Below are 15,488 nucleotides of genomic sequence, written 5' to 3'. Positions count from 1 at the left end.
CAAACTTCTCTCAGAGCAATACTATTAGACATGTTGTCTCATCTGTCCAAAAGAAAATGTTGGATTGTTTCTTGAGTTTGGCTGGGTATCCTTCTTGGAATAGTCAAGGTGGAATATGACTTTACAGATGGAACAAATGCAATGAGTCTAAAAGAGAATGTGCCTACTGAAAAAAAATGTGAAATATTTTAAATACATTGAGAAGTGCAGACAGTAACATACAAACATACCTCACTTACCATAGTTGAAAATTTTAACATATGATTAATGTATTTGCTATTTAAGAAGAAAACATTACATATACAGTTGAAATCCTTTTTATGCCCTTCCCCAAATCCATTGGCCTTCCCTCACAAAGGCAACTACTTTCCTGAATTGACGTTCTCGTCTTCTCATCCATGTTTTTATACTTTTAATATATATATATATCTCTATATATATACTATGGTTTTATACATCTTTAAACAATTTTTATAAGTTACCCAAGTCTTATCAGACTATAAAGTATCAATCTGAAGATTGCTTTTGTCACTCTATGTTTTTCAAGATTCATAATATAGATCTAGTTTATTTATTTTAATTATTGGTTATATTCCATTATGAGATATGCTATAATTTATTCATCCATCTCTCCTACTGGTGGGCATTTTAAAATTATAAACTTTTAAATATTACAGTCCGTGCCACTGCAGTGAACATCCTTGTGTATTACATTAGATGAACATGTTCAAGATTATCTCTAAGATTTATACCAAGAAGTGGAATTTCTGTGTTTCTACATTTCATCTAAATATGACTCTAGCATCCTAAGGTCCAAAATCTATCTTTAAACTGCTTTGATCCTAGAGGTCACAAAGAGATTTAGCAGAATTGATGAACAATATCACCCTTGTGTAATAATTAATATACATGTATTTGTAGGGCATTTATACATTACTTCATTTATTTGTTTATTATGATGTTGTTAGTTAATGACTCTGTATATAGGTCTGTGTACCTGCATAAATAACTTTCACTATAAGTTTCTATTTTGTTGGTATATACTCCCTCTATCCTAGGATACCTAAGATATCTAGTAAAACAAATCTTAGATCCCCTGGAGAAATCCCATAATCACACCTTCCTCCCATCTTTTATAACCCAAGGACATTTTCCTATCAAACTGCATATATACTAATCAGTTTTCTCATCTTATAATAATAAAAACTGCTCAACCCAAGTTTTGGATCTTTGGAAGATAAAGTGTTACTACATTGTTTATCTAATTTCTGCTGTAAACCAAAAATCTTAATATTTTACCTATCCTATGATTTCTTCAAGCATACCTACTTAAATGGCACCACTGGTCTAGAAGACAGCTGAGCTCACCTGTAAAATCTAAACTTTTGAACTAATAAATATGATTTTAACTATTAACATACTCAAATATTTCATTTCAACTACTTATATGTGTAAATCATACATCACCTAGAAAGACAGATAAAAGGAAAGAATCAAATGTTAGGTGCAGAGTAAATCAAAGAGCAGTACAAATTATGAATTGATGAAGTTCTCTAATGGCTGCTTATTACTAGATTTCCCCCCCTTTTTGTCATTGTCTTATTTTCCACCCACAAAGGAGATAATACAATGTGATAATTCGTTCACATTTGCTTGGGGGAGATGTGAAAGCTGGTATGTGGCTTTAGTCAACTCATTAAAATGTCAGATTTATGGAGTTGATTTAATTCAGTTAGTTAAAACAAATCAGGTTATCTTGACCACCATTAGACGGTGTTATCTGGCAAAAATATGAGCTAAACTTCAGCCAAACACAGCAGGAATAAGTAGAGTCTGTTTTCCATCCCTGACCTCATAGGTATCCTTTAAACTTTAGATGACCTGATACAGTGAAGAATGGGCCAGAAACCCTGGATTTTCCCCCAGTCTGAGTTTTACTGCTTAAGCTGCATCAGAAGGAATTAACCCACAATTTGTATTTCAGCTTCAATAACTATTAAAGTGAACAAGCAAGTTCTAAGGGCCAAAGGGATAAGATAAGGAAAACTTTTGAGTCTTACAGAAACTTTCAGTTCCTGTGCAGATATGTGCATCGTGAACGTTTCAGAAGCACAAGCGTGTAGCTCCATAATGATCATGTATAGTAGGTGTAGGTGTTCATATTACTAATCTCACCAGATGGGAACAAATGTTTACTTTTCCTGAGAAGATATTGTATGTTTTGGGGCATTGTCTAATGGTGATATTTGTAGGTGGTAGTTACTGAGGGGCCCGAATGCAGTTGGGAGAAAATTTTATTGTTAATTTGCACTTTAACTGAATCATATTAGTTGAGAGCCACTGACTTGAGCAAATGCTGAGGCACCTACCCACTATCTCCATTTCCAGGGCAGCCTCAGAGATCTAAGTCCAGACCCAATAACAGCTAATAATTTTTAACACTTACTGTGTGACAGTCATTGTTCTATGTGCTTTCACTTGTAGTAATTCATCTAATCCACCATAACCACACGAGGTGGATGCTATTATTATCCTCATTTTACAGACAAGGAAATTGAGACAGAGAGAGATTAAGTAACTTTCTCAAGTTACACAGCTCCAGAGCTTGTGCTCTCAAGTGCTAGACCATAATGCAAATGTTACATAGCTCCGATAGAGCCAGTCAGCCACACATTGGCTGTGGTCTAAAGCCCTCAGGGAGACTGGACCCCTTTGAAAGCCATTCCAGGATTTGGAACTCCACAGATAGACTCAAAATCCAGAGAGAAAGACAAAGAAAATCAAGAGTGGGACCTGCCCTTCATTCTAAGGTGGCCTAAAAAGTCCTAGCCTTTGGAGACTCTTCAAATCAAAGCCAGTTTAGAGCCAGATCAGGCTTCCTAGGGGTTTTTCCAGCCTAGAATTTCATAAAATTCATTACTAATTCTTCAATTGCTAAAGAGTTGAACCATTGAAAGGTGCAGGGAGACCTCCTGGTCAAGTAAATTTGAAAAAGCAACATTCTATTGAAGATTCATAATGAATCACAATAAATGTGAATATGTTAAAGGCTTATAGAAGTCCTGAAGTAAGAAATATGTTTGATTTCATTTAAGCTAGCATTTCTAAAACTTGTACCCCTCAACATTCCATGGAATACCATTTGGGACTACTGCTCCAAAATGAAGTTGACCAGGGGCATCTTAAGACAGGTGTGGAAAGATGTAGATGCTCTCTGGTCTGCTATGTCTCTGTTAAAACCCCTGTTTCACTTCTTCCCCAGCCTGGACTCAGGAAGCCCTTCTCTGAAAACTTGGCAGGGCCAGGGTTCTGAGGTTGGTGTTCCACTCTCCCAGGCCTAGGCTTAGCTTCCTAAGTCCCCTTGGACTTTTCTATCCAACAGCTTAGTGTGTGGCCCTAAGCAACTTGAAAATGAGCCATTTAGTTCTGATCCCCAAACCAGGGAGCAAGACAATTTGTTTGGATTTTCAGAAGATCTTTGGCAACTTTCCATAGAAGTGGCTCCTCAACAAGCAATGAATCACAAACATCCATTATGGACAGGAGCAATTTGGTAATAATAGAACAGATACATGCTGTCCTTATGGCCTTTTCTCCAAAGGAGGGGCTAAATTGAATTAAGTGTGTTCCCACAGTATGCTACTCAGTGTTCCTTAGGGTATGAGAAACCTGGAAATTACAAAGAAAGCCACAGATGAATTACTATTCAGTTAAGTCACACAACTAATAGACAATTGATCTTAGCCAAAAGGCCAAGAAGCAATTAAGTCACACAACCAATAGAAAGTTAAATTCTTCTGTGGCCAAACACAGCATTTAGTTCCCAGTCTATTAAAGAACACTAATCCAGGCAGTGACCACCTTACAGATATCTACTGTTCCATCCAACCAAGGATCTCAGAACTTTTTAAGAGTGTAAACTGATTTAGGACATTCATCTGATTGAGCAGAACAGGTCATAGGCTAGTGCATTTGTTTTATGACATCATCTTCTTCTGCTAGGGAAGGTGGAAATTAGGACTAATTGTTGTAGTTGTTATGGTGTTCACGAAGATAGTTAATGACATTTTTGTGTTTGTTAATTTGTAATTCTCATAAGAAATACATAAAAACGTCTTATTAGATTGTGATAGCAATGACCTAAAGCTGTTATCATAACAAGTAAAATCTGTATAATGGAAAGGAAGATAACTATGTGGTCTTGGCCAGGTTTCTTTGTTTGTAAATTTAATTTTTTCCTATAAAAAGAGAAGATTGAAGAAGAAAATTATGAAACTTCTTTTAAGCTCTGAAATTCTATGAACATACCATAGCCTGTTATAAAATTTGAAATGACTCATTTTGTAGAATTATGTAGTTCGCATTGAACTTTTCATGTGCATTTGCCTTAATTCCTCAAAAAATGGTAGGCTCCTCAAGGGCAGGGACTGTGACTGCCACTTCCTATATCTCTTTGTTGAGTGTCTTGTACTAAGTCTGTTTTGTGGTAGTTCTGGGTTCGTATCTTCATAGCCATCTTCCTGACAACTCCAACAGAAAATCTCTGTGAAGGATACAGTTGGCATGACTTGGGTCCAGTGCCCAGCCCTGGGGTATTCACTACACAAATGGACTCCCAAGACTGGATCTTAACTGTCACATTCCCATTCTCATGGCTGGGGGGCAGTGGGGTCAGGGAAGAGATGCAGAGTCCATTACCAGAAAGAAGGTGAAAGGGCAGGCCACACAGACAACAAAAATAACCACCACAGGCAGGAAAGTTGGCCCTACTTCTGCCCATATGACAATTTTCTTTTTGGTGTTCTCTCCACTAAAACGTTAGAACAATCTGTATTTTGTTTTTTTAGAGACAAAAGTTACAGTGAAAAATTGTAGTGGTATGTGGACATCTTTTTGCCAAAGCAGGCTCACTTTGATGTTACAGCCAATTGGCCACCCTTAAGTGATTACCAGAGTCAGGAAGTCTAAATAATAACTTGCCTATTTGATCTAAGCGTTCATACATTTTCACATTAAACCTGTGTACCTTAGGCACTTACTATGTGCTAGGAGATGTAGGGTACATACAGATGTATAAGACAAATCGTTTAATCCTGTGAGAGAGATTAGACATGAACACAAACAGTAACAGAAAAGAGAATAGGTTAAGTGTCATTTGAAACAAAGTCCTCACTAGGAACCTGCCTTTGATAACTTAAGAAGGAGGTAGTACTTGCAGAGAAAAAGAAAGATAGGAGAGAAGAGGTTTTGCCAAGTATAGAGACAGGAAATTCAAAGTGGGATTGTAAAATGGCCAAAACATCAGGTGAGGCAGATTTTAAATTTGTTTTGCAAAGTAGTGGGATACAGCGGTTGGAAGGTAGGTTGGGGCCAGATGATGGAAGGCCTTGAATGCCAGGCCTGAAGGACTGGATTTGACAGGAGCCGTGTCGCCTTTGAGCAGAGGAATGGCAGGACCCAAGCAGGGCCTGAGTAGACTCGGTGGTGAGGTGGGGGGAGGGGGAGGAGCCCCGCGGGCACGCACCACCGTCCGCGCATGCGCGTGGAGCAGAGCGGGGAAGAGAAGATGGCCGCGGTAAAGAAGAGAGACTGGACGGAGGAAAGGGTATGGAGAAACGTGTGGCTGGAGCGGGGCTGGGAGGTGGGGAGGAGTTTCAGAGAGGAAGGAAAAGAGAAAGAGGTCAAACGTGACTGAGGTTTTGAGAATAGTGAAAATGAGAAAGGCAGTTTAGCTACAGAAACAGGAAGCTCTGGCGGTTTGGGGAAGGTGTGGGTAGTTGCCTTCAGACGTAGCTTATTGAGTGTGAGGCATCAGGGGGACAGCCTGGACTGGGTTTTCAGCAGTGGGCTGGCATGTGGAACTGGAACCAGAAAAGCCATGTGGACTGGAGACAAGCCTTTGAGCGGCATTAGCAGGCAGGTGAGCTCTGAAGATGTGGTAGCAGAAGAGAGTCCTGGGCAGAAAGTGTGGAGAGGGGGGCTGAGGTCAGAACCTTGGGAAGCATATTTAGGAATCTGGATAGTGACAAGAGTCAGAGCAGGAGTCTGAGAAGTCAGTAAATGAAAGAAAATGTGGTTGTGACAGAAGCCAAAGAATGATCAGCCAAATCTTTCACGTTTCAGAGAAACAGGTACCTTGTGGCAAATTGAAAACACATCTTTGAGCCTTACTCACGTCACAGGGGGAAATCCTTAAGCAGAGTAGAGATGTACTGAGGGGCTAGTTAAGCAAGATTTGGTACTTCTGTTTGGAAGTGCATGTGCCAAATTAGTTAAGTATGTCCCTATCTCACAAAGGGGGCAGGCCTTGACAGTTTCTCCAGCCTGGCAGGGAATAAGGGAGCCAAGAAAACCTTAGATTCAAAAAAGGAGGTTCACATAGAGCCCTCAGGTAGGAGAGGTGGGTTATTTAAGCAAAAGGTTGATTTTGTGGTAGGGGAATTAGAAAACCACATCTAGAAGACTTTTTTCTCTGTTTCGGTAGGAGAAGGGAAAGAACTGGAAATGAAACTTAAAAGGTGAACTAAGACATGAAACAATGATGTCACCCTGGTGTGGTGGCTCACACCTGTAATCCTAGTGCTTTGGGGGGCTGAGTTTGGGGGATCGCTTGAGATCAGGAGTTGGAGACCAGCCTGGACAAAATAGGGAAGCTCCATCTCTACATAAAAAATAAAATTAGCCAAGAGTGGTGCTGCATACCTGTAGTCCAGCTACTTGGGGGCTGAGGCAGGAGGATCACTTGCACCCAGGAATTGGAGGTTATAGTGAGCTAGTATCATGCCACTATGCTCCAGCCTGGACTACAGAATGAGACCCTGTCTCTAAAAAAAAAAAAAAAATTAATAAATAAACAGTGATGCTGTCAGATATTCAAGTTAGTAAACTATTCCCTCATCCAGAAACTTGCACATTACATTATATGTGAATTGCCTGCTTTTAAAAAACCTGAGTCACTTATTTCTAACTTTAAAAATAATGCATGCTGAACTTCAAAAGTATGGAAACACCAAAAAAATGCAAATTAAAAAATCTTACTCCTAATCCAGAGATAACCTTGCTAAATTTTGATGCATAAAATTTTACCTTGGAACTAAGACAATTAGACTATTTACAATCTTTTTTTTTTTTTTGAGACAGAGTCTCACTTTGTTGCCCGGACTAGAGTGAGTGCCATGGCGTCAGCCTAGCTCACAGCAACCTCAAACTCCTGGGCTTAAGCGATCCTACTGCCTCAGCCTCCCAAGTAGCTGGGACTACAGGCATGTGCCACCATGCCTGGCTAATTTTTTCTATATATATTTTTAGTTGTCCAGATAACTTATTTCTATTTTTAGTAGAGACGGGGTCTCGCTCAGGCTGGTCTCGAACTCCTGACCTCGAGCAATCCACCCGCCTTGGCCTCCCAGAGGGCTTGGATTACAGGCGTGAGCCACCGCGCCTGGCCTATTTACAATCTTTTACTGTTATAAACAGTATTACAATGAACACCCTTATACATTCATTTTTGAATACTTCTCTGAATATTTTTTTTACTATAAATTCATTTAGCTGGAACTGTGGGGTGAAAGGAGAAGCATACTTCTTAAAACTTTTGGTAAATACTGCCAAATTACTCTCAAATGATTATACAAATTTGATACTCCACCAGCAATGTAACAGTACCATTTTTTTGTGCTCATGTGAAAAGAGAGAACTCTGATGTCTCTTCCTCCTCTTAAAGAGTACTAATCCCATCGTGGGGCTCCACCTGCATGACCTCATCTAGACTTAATTACCTCCCAAAGACCCCACCCCATACACCATCATGTTGGGGATTAGGACTTCAACATATGAATTTGGTTGGGGCGGGGAGGGGAGAAGGGCACAAACATTCAGTCCATAACAAAAGAGATGAGCTGAGCTCTGGGATGTGGCTATGTTCAGGGAGAAAGAAGAAGAAAAATTAAGGAAAGAAAAAGATGACATCAGAGAGGAAGGAGAAGAGTCTTAAAAAGATTAAGAAGTCCTTGGGATAGGTTTGTTTCACAGGATCATTCTGAGGTACTTTATTAAAAATTAATTGGCAATTTCCTGGATGAGAAGCTTGGGACAGAGGGTCAAGTGACTTGCTCAGGGGACCATCATGAATCAACTAGCTACACATCAGTCCACCACACATTAAATGCAACTGGAAATGCAGAGCTGAGAAAGGAAAGAAAATGGAAATTCTGCAAATTAAACACAAGGACTATATAATTTTAAAATGCAAAGAGTTTAAAATACGTGATTGTAATTTTAAAATCATCATGACCATATACAAAATTGGCCTTTCTGCTTTGGGAAAGCAGAAGAAAACAGAGTAGTGGCAGGAAGAATGGATAGTTGTGGGTACTTCATGAACAGGGGCTGAATTAATGATCAAGACTCTAGTTTTGAAGGGTGGTGAGTGAGCAGAAGAATTTGCTAATAGTAAAACCACAAGAACCTTCTGAAAGTGTTGGCAGAGTCACAGAATCTTAGGTTCATGAAAAATTTTTGGTAAACTATAGGTAGAAGAGTCCCAGGTTCTGATCTGGGAATTGAATATCTACTTTGATCACAAATAAAAAATCCCTTCTTCTGCTTGAAACTTTTCTTCTCATGGCTTCCATAAGGGCACCTTCTCTGGTTTGTCTTTCTCTTTAATTGCTGCTTCTTTGATGCCTTGTTCTCCTTCCATTCCTTAAATTCCATGTTTAGGGACATGAATCCCTAAGTCCAAGTCTCATTTCTTCTATCTATAGAAATGGTTTCTTACACTGTTTCATAAGATGTTTCTATCATATCATGTCTCCATTCAGTATCTCTTCTTTGCTCATAAACAAAACAACCTCCTTAGCCCTCCGCTTCCAACTATTACTATCTGTGGAAGTGTTTCTAGGGGTTGTGGGAGCTCAGAACAGGGCCAGTGTCTAGAGGTGCCACCTGTGCCAGCAGAGGCTGGGCAGAGGTGGTAGCTTAGCTAACCTACCATGTCCAAGGTGTCACTCTCATCCTTTCTTGTCCAGACACTGGATTATTACTAGTGCCTCTAGAGATGGCCCACCCTATGTCACTGGTTTAATTTTTGAAGTAGTTCCTCAACACTGATCAAGGAATAGCTAACATTATAGTTAACACACAATGATTATTTACTTTGTGCTAATCACTGTTCTAAGCACTTTCTAACTGATTTAATCATTATTAACTCTCTTTAAAAATGAGAAAACCAAGGCACAAAGAGGTTAAATAATTTGCCCAACTGGTAAGTGAAGGAGCCAAGGATTGTCCCCCAGCAAATTTAGAGAGATATACACTGATACATTCCCCCCAGTGCGATTCTGTCCATCCTTGGGGTCATACACTGTGAGTAAGGCACCTACAAAAGATGTGGCAACAGCCTTCGTGACTCTGCAATGTTCCCAAGCAAAAAGAATAATAGTAATAATAACTAACTAAAGGGGGAAGGAGGAGGATGAAGAAGTAAATGGACTGAAGAAATTACATATAATTCATAGTGCAATTGCTGTGGTGAAATGTGGGCAGGGTATGTTTTTAAAGGCTAAAATTCTCCCTGCCTTTCATTTTTTCATGACAGAACCTATGGTCATTTACAATTTTTGATTATTTGAGAGAACGACATATTCCAAATTCCTGAACCTTGATTTTTTTGCACTGCCCACGACTCTCCCTAACAAAACCAGAAACTCCCTTATTCAGGTCAAGGAGACAGTGTTTGGTTTTGTTTTAAATTGTGGTAAAAGAGACATCACACAAGATTTATCATTAGAAGCATTTTTAACCACACAGGTCAGTGGCCTGACACACATTCACATTGTTGTTGCACTCATTTTCTTTGTCTTATTTTCAAGACAAGCCTGGATCACAACCTAGGGTCACGATTAGCCAAATGACAGCCACTCCCCTCCCCACTGAGGAGTTAGACCCAAGCTGTCTAACTCCTGATGTACAAAAAACAAGCCTGAGCAGAGATAAAAGGAACACGGTAGTCAGAAGAGGCAAGTGGCTCAGGCAGTGCTAGGAAATGGAGTTGGGTGTAAAGCAAAAGGGACAGATTACAGTAAGGTAAGGAGAAGGCAGGAAACAAGACTCCAAAAACTCTAGAAAGTGACTTAGTTCCCTCCTCCCTCCTTGGCCTGCCTGGCCTTGCTTCCTGCTAGTCCCTGCTGGAATGCACTTTCTGTCCACTCTCCCTCATCACACCGTGCCTAGCCCAGGAAAACCCCCTCCAGTCTTCATTACATCCACTTTCTGTGACCACCCACAGCACTTACCAGTGTTTCACTACTAATTGAAATACGTAACCTTGCACTGCTTTAGATTGTTATTTAGCAGTCTCATGTGTTTCCTGCTTGTTCCTTCAAATCAGTGAAGGCTCCTCCAAGTCAGGGACTATGTCTTAGGTATGATGTTTCATTAGTTCCACTTCCCATCCACCACCATCCCTCATAAAGCTGACCACATAATAGGCATTCAGTGAATACTTGTTGACTCAAATCCCATTATTGTGGAAAACCTTCTAAGTGACCTTTGCATGAGTAAGTTCTCAATCTTTAACTTTCTATTTGTATGTGCCATGCTATGGAGATCTATTGTTTGAAATTGCTTCCAGAATTTCTGTTTACTAAGTATGGTTTGAGTTATTGCATGCAAGCAAAGGAAAAAAAAAAACTGTTGGCTTCCGGAAAACATTTTTTATAACATTATTATTGGCAACTCATGCTGTCATGGAACTACTTCTTTATTTTGGCTGAACTTTGAACACAGATTCACGTTCTCCAAGTTTCTTTTGGAGTCAACGTTACTCTCATGCAAATTTCCTGAGATTGCCAGCTAAATCTCTCGATATGAAGCAGAAATGGCTATGTGTATAGAGGAGATAGAAAAGTGATCTAGTTAAAAGTCCAAAGTCTGTGTTCATTTTACTGCTTTTAGTTAAAATATTCTGCAAGCAACAAGGCTATAATTCCCAAATGTTCACCATATGTACAAACCCAAGCAAATCAAACAATTTTCAGTTGTAATTGGGTAATAATATGGCCTACCTTCTGTCTTACTATTTGAGCTTGCAGTGTGAGCAGTTGCAGACAAATACCATTTCTTCCAAGGCAGCACAAAGATTTTCAGGCCAGTATCATTCCAAGATTCACAGCACCCAGAATTCTGCATAGGCCAGCGACTGTCCCATCTTCCCAAGGTCTTTGAAATACCCATCATGGAGGTTAATTTTCTTAATGATGATAAATTCCCATATTATAATCATGTAGAGTTATTCAACTTTCTTGTATTTAAATTCTAGCTTCCAATTAGATTTCAAACTGTAAGTAAATAAACCATTTTTTACATTCCTTTGTTTCGGCTGTGCTTTGAAACCAGTAACAATAATTTAATTGACTTATGATTAAGTCAACAAGTTTAAGTGGCTTTTTCCTTCAGAGATAGCAGATTTTTTGTTTTTTTGGATTTTGCATTTAGAGAATGTTGCTATCTTTTATTTGTAAGTTTTACTTATAAATATTTATCCTATATTCAGTCAGAGGGTTGCCTAAAAAAGCATAGTTAGTAGAAACCTATAAGGTACTAACTTTCTGCTGTATGTGTTTTTATTTTTTTAAATATATTTTAAAAATTATTGAACTATTTAGCTTTTGTCCTAGGCCTAGTCCCATGTCAGGTGGCTTTTCTCCTTGAACCAATGCAAGGCCAACTAGACATTTTATAAAGATCATTTTATAAAGATCTTTTATAAAGATCATTTGATAAGAGTTTACAAATATGGTAGTACTTCTATCCCATGTCCGATAGCTAATTCCCTAATGCTTAGCAACACAGGCAGTGATCTCTTAGACTGTTCACATAAAGAAGCCAGGGCACCTGCTAATCCCTACTGCCCAGATCTTTAATGTTCCCCAGGTTTCTCCATCTCCCCAGGGCACTGTCAGCCAGTGGAATTCCATTCCATGCTGTGTTCACCAGCCAGCTGGCTTGGTCCTACTCCTCACCTCTCCTTTCTTTTTTCCTTCTCTTCCCCTTTCTCCCCTCACCAGCCTTCCTTAAGAACCTCAGCCACATGAGAGTCATATAAGACACTTCTGATGTCCTCCCCGGCATTGCCTCACGCTCCTGCTATAGCTCCCCTCCCACCAACTCCACAGATGCTTCCTGGTGCCACTGTGGTCTCCCTTCCTGCCTAGCCCATTCCAGGAAGCCACTGTGCCCTGTCTCCCACCACTGTCACTGGGGCACATGTGAAAGCCAGGCCAGTATAAGTGAGGGGTGGGGAGTGAGAGGCAGGGAATGGGCACTTTTATTTCTGGGATCATGAGAAAATGAGTTCCTGGAATCCCAAGTTGAAATCTGGAACAAATAGAAACAAAATAATAAGGAATGATTTGTTTCTCTAGTGTTTTGAGTATAATTATTTGGCCATATTCAGTGATACTGTGAGGACTGACCTGGAAAACTAAACCAACTCTTAATTTAAAAATAAATTTGAAGAGTGCATTTTTGAGCTCCACTAACATACAATGAAACCCAAAGTTCTCTTCACCTCTTCCATCTCTTTCTTTCCCCGATTAAGCCCATTGATTCTTATGGCTTCAATTTGCACCTCTACACAGATTAAGTCAAAACCTAGACTTTAAGTGCAACTTCTCCTCTGAGTACCAGACACACACTTTAAACAGCCTAGAGCACATCTCAGGCTGGGCTGTCCAGAAGGTTTCTTAATTCAACAAGGTACAAACAGCTCAGCATCTTCCCCTCATATCTGCCCAGGGCCAGTGCATAGAGACCTAATGAGGATTTTTACAAGGTACTCCCCTGTGGGGGAGGGGAGAGAGACATGAAAAGTGCCTGTCCCTTCAGGGGACTAGAAGCACTACTCCCCCCGCCCAGGTCAGGGGATCCCCAGGTGAGGTCACTCAGCCTGGCTACCAGAGCATAGGCTGAATTTCAACCCTGGGCTGTCATTCTTGTATGGAAGCTCTTCCTCCCATTTTCCCTCTTTTTGTCACTATTTTCTAGGCATCACGGTTTGAAATCTCCCAGTCAGCTTCAATGTCAGATCTTACAGTAAGTCTTTCCTGACCCTCTGAGTTAGAATGAGGTCCCCTCAGTGTCCAGTATGACCCTCCCTCTTATACTTAGGGTGCTGTAGCACAGCCCCCTTTTATTTACTATATTGCCCACTAAGAGCTGAGAGGAATGAAGAAACGTAGCTACATTGTTTATATGCCTTTTATGGCAATTACCTTATTTTATATTTATGGTTTAGACATTTGGGAAAGAAATATTGAATTTCCTTATTTTCCTCAAACCGTTTTATTTTTATCCCAACCCCCCATCCCGTCATGCTGGGGTGTATTTTAATCTCAGTCATTCTTAGCCATCCCTGCAGGACTGAGACCCAGGGAGATTCCTGGTCTGTGGGTTGCAGCAGCTATGCTGATTCTGGGATATATCTGGGGGCACTGGAATCTTGGCAAAGCCAAGAGCCAAGCAACCCATTCTCTGAGGCCCCACCCGACTGCCCTCAAAAGTAGGGGAAATACCCTCCCCGCTCCTGCCCCATCCATGCTTCCCTTTCACTTTGCCCTCCAGGACGCCCAGCACATCTTCCTCAATGTACTTGGGCTTTTAAAACCAGAAGTTAGGAAGGGAAATGTCTTGCCAGCAACATCTGCCTTCTGCCCCTCTGAGACAAGGTCAGAACCTGCTTCCCTGCTTAAATGAGGGAAGATAAAGAATAAAAGACAAGAAGAAAAACAAATTTGTTTCTCAGAAAATTTCCCAGCCATTTGTATCTTATCCTTGTCCTCTCCCCTAGCATCCCTGCAGTGAATAATACCCCCAACCCTGCTCCACCAAGGGTGTCTGTATCCTAATGCCCACAACCTTGAATATGCTGTCTTACGTGGCAAAAGGGACTTGCAGATGTGAGTAAGTTGAGGATCTCGATATGGGAAGATTATCCTGGATTATCTGAGTGGGCCCAGTGTAATCACAAAGCTTCTTATAAAAGGCAAGCAGGTGGGTTAGAAGGAGGAGCTGTAAAGATGGAAGTAGACACCAGAGAAGAGAGACGCTATGCTGCTGGCTGTGAAGATGGAGGAGGATGCCACAATCCAAGGAATGTAGGCAGCTTCTAGAGTCTGCGAAAGGAAAGGAGACAGGTTCTCCTGCAGAGCCTGTAGAAGGAACACAGGGTGGCCAACACTTCAGTTTTAGCCCATTGAGACTGACTTCGGACTTCTCACCTCCAGAACAATTAAGATATACACTTGTGTTGTTTTAAGCCACTAAGTTTTTGGTAACTTGTTATATCAGCAATAGGAAACCAATGTACCACATGAGGACAAGGACCTTATGAATAGTGTCTTTCACAGAGCACTCAAAAAAAGTGTTTGTATAATTCTCTGCCTCTCTTAAGTAGAAATTGAGAGGCAATTAGCATACTGGCCCTAAATTATGGTTTAATCAATAAGATTTTGGCAGGGTAGTGTTTTGGTTTTAAAATGTATTTTCCAGGTTTTTGCCCTTACTCTTCTCTCTGTTGCCCAAGTAGTACTGGGGGCTTTCTTTGCACACTGCTCTCAGGGTCTGGGGAATCCAGCCTAGAAAGAGGGAGACTCCTCAGCATCTGACTTTTGAGCAGCTGGGGAGACCCTCATCAGTTATAAGGTCTAGGCATTGAGAGAGAAAAAAAGTTTTTTAAATTTTCTAAAAAATAAATTCCTTTTAAATATTCAGAGCCACAACCTGGCCAAATTAGAGCATGGAGTTTGTCATATGAATTGTGGAGCAGAAGAAATGTGTGATTATGTAAGAGCAATTCTCACCAAAAAAAGAGACATTCCACAGACAGAAAGGCAAGAGAGATTCCTAAACTCTGAGACTAGAGGTAAGCTGCATTGGGTCTCTGAGAACTGCCGGTGCTTTGTGCTCCCTGCCTCTGGGCCCAGGCATGAAGGGGTGGGAAGAACAGGGGAACCCCTAAGTAAGTCGAGAGATCCTGGAGTGGAAACGACAGCTGAGCCAAAGTGGATGCAGGTCACATGGTCCTAAGAGCAGCAGGCAGAGCCGCAGACTTGGACGACAGATCCCATTTGTAGTGTTAGGGACCGGGCAGGGTGATGCCACTCAGCCAGTACATGCTCGGGTACAGCATTTGGAGCCTCTACCCTGCACCAATGTCAAACATTGTAGAAGCACCTTACCCTCATCCTCTTCCTCATCCTCACTCTTCACTCAAACAAGGGGGCTGATTTTTGCTTTAGGATTTAGTCCAAAAGACATTGTTTGATCAAGTGACCGTGACTGGCGATATTACGTCCTCTAATACCACTGGCAGAATTGAGTGCTTGAGAATAAAATAATGTTAGTTACAGAGAGAGATAAACAATGGTTCTCCCCACATCAAAAATTTGTTGCCAGCTGGGCGCGGTGACTCACGCCTGTAATCCTAG

General features: G+C 40.7%; 1 long non-coding RNA gene across 1 annotated transcript in view; it reads left to right on the top strand.

Annotated features, from left to right (window-relative positions):
* Positions 1–5,533: 5,533 nt before the first annotated feature.
* LOC123649162 overlaps positions 5,534–15,488 on the top strand; it is a 69,701-nt gene continuing 59,746 nt past the window's right edge. The window contains exon 1 of the long non-coding RNA XR_006738885.1: positions 5,534–5,605. This is a non-coding gene — a long non-coding RNA (uncharacterized LOC123649162). The remainder of the gene's footprint in view (positions 5,606–15,488) is intronic.

Source organism: Lemur catta, chromosome 1 (assembly GCF_020740605.2).
Source record: "Lemur catta isolate mLemCat1 chromosome 1, mLemCat1.pri, whole genome shotgun sequence".
Lineage (NCBI taxonomy): Eukaryota > Metazoa > Chordata > Mammalia > Primates > Lemuridae > Lemur > Lemur catta.
The sequence above is the reverse complement of the archived record's forward strand: the minus strand, read 5'-3'. Positions and strand labels throughout refer to the sequence as shown.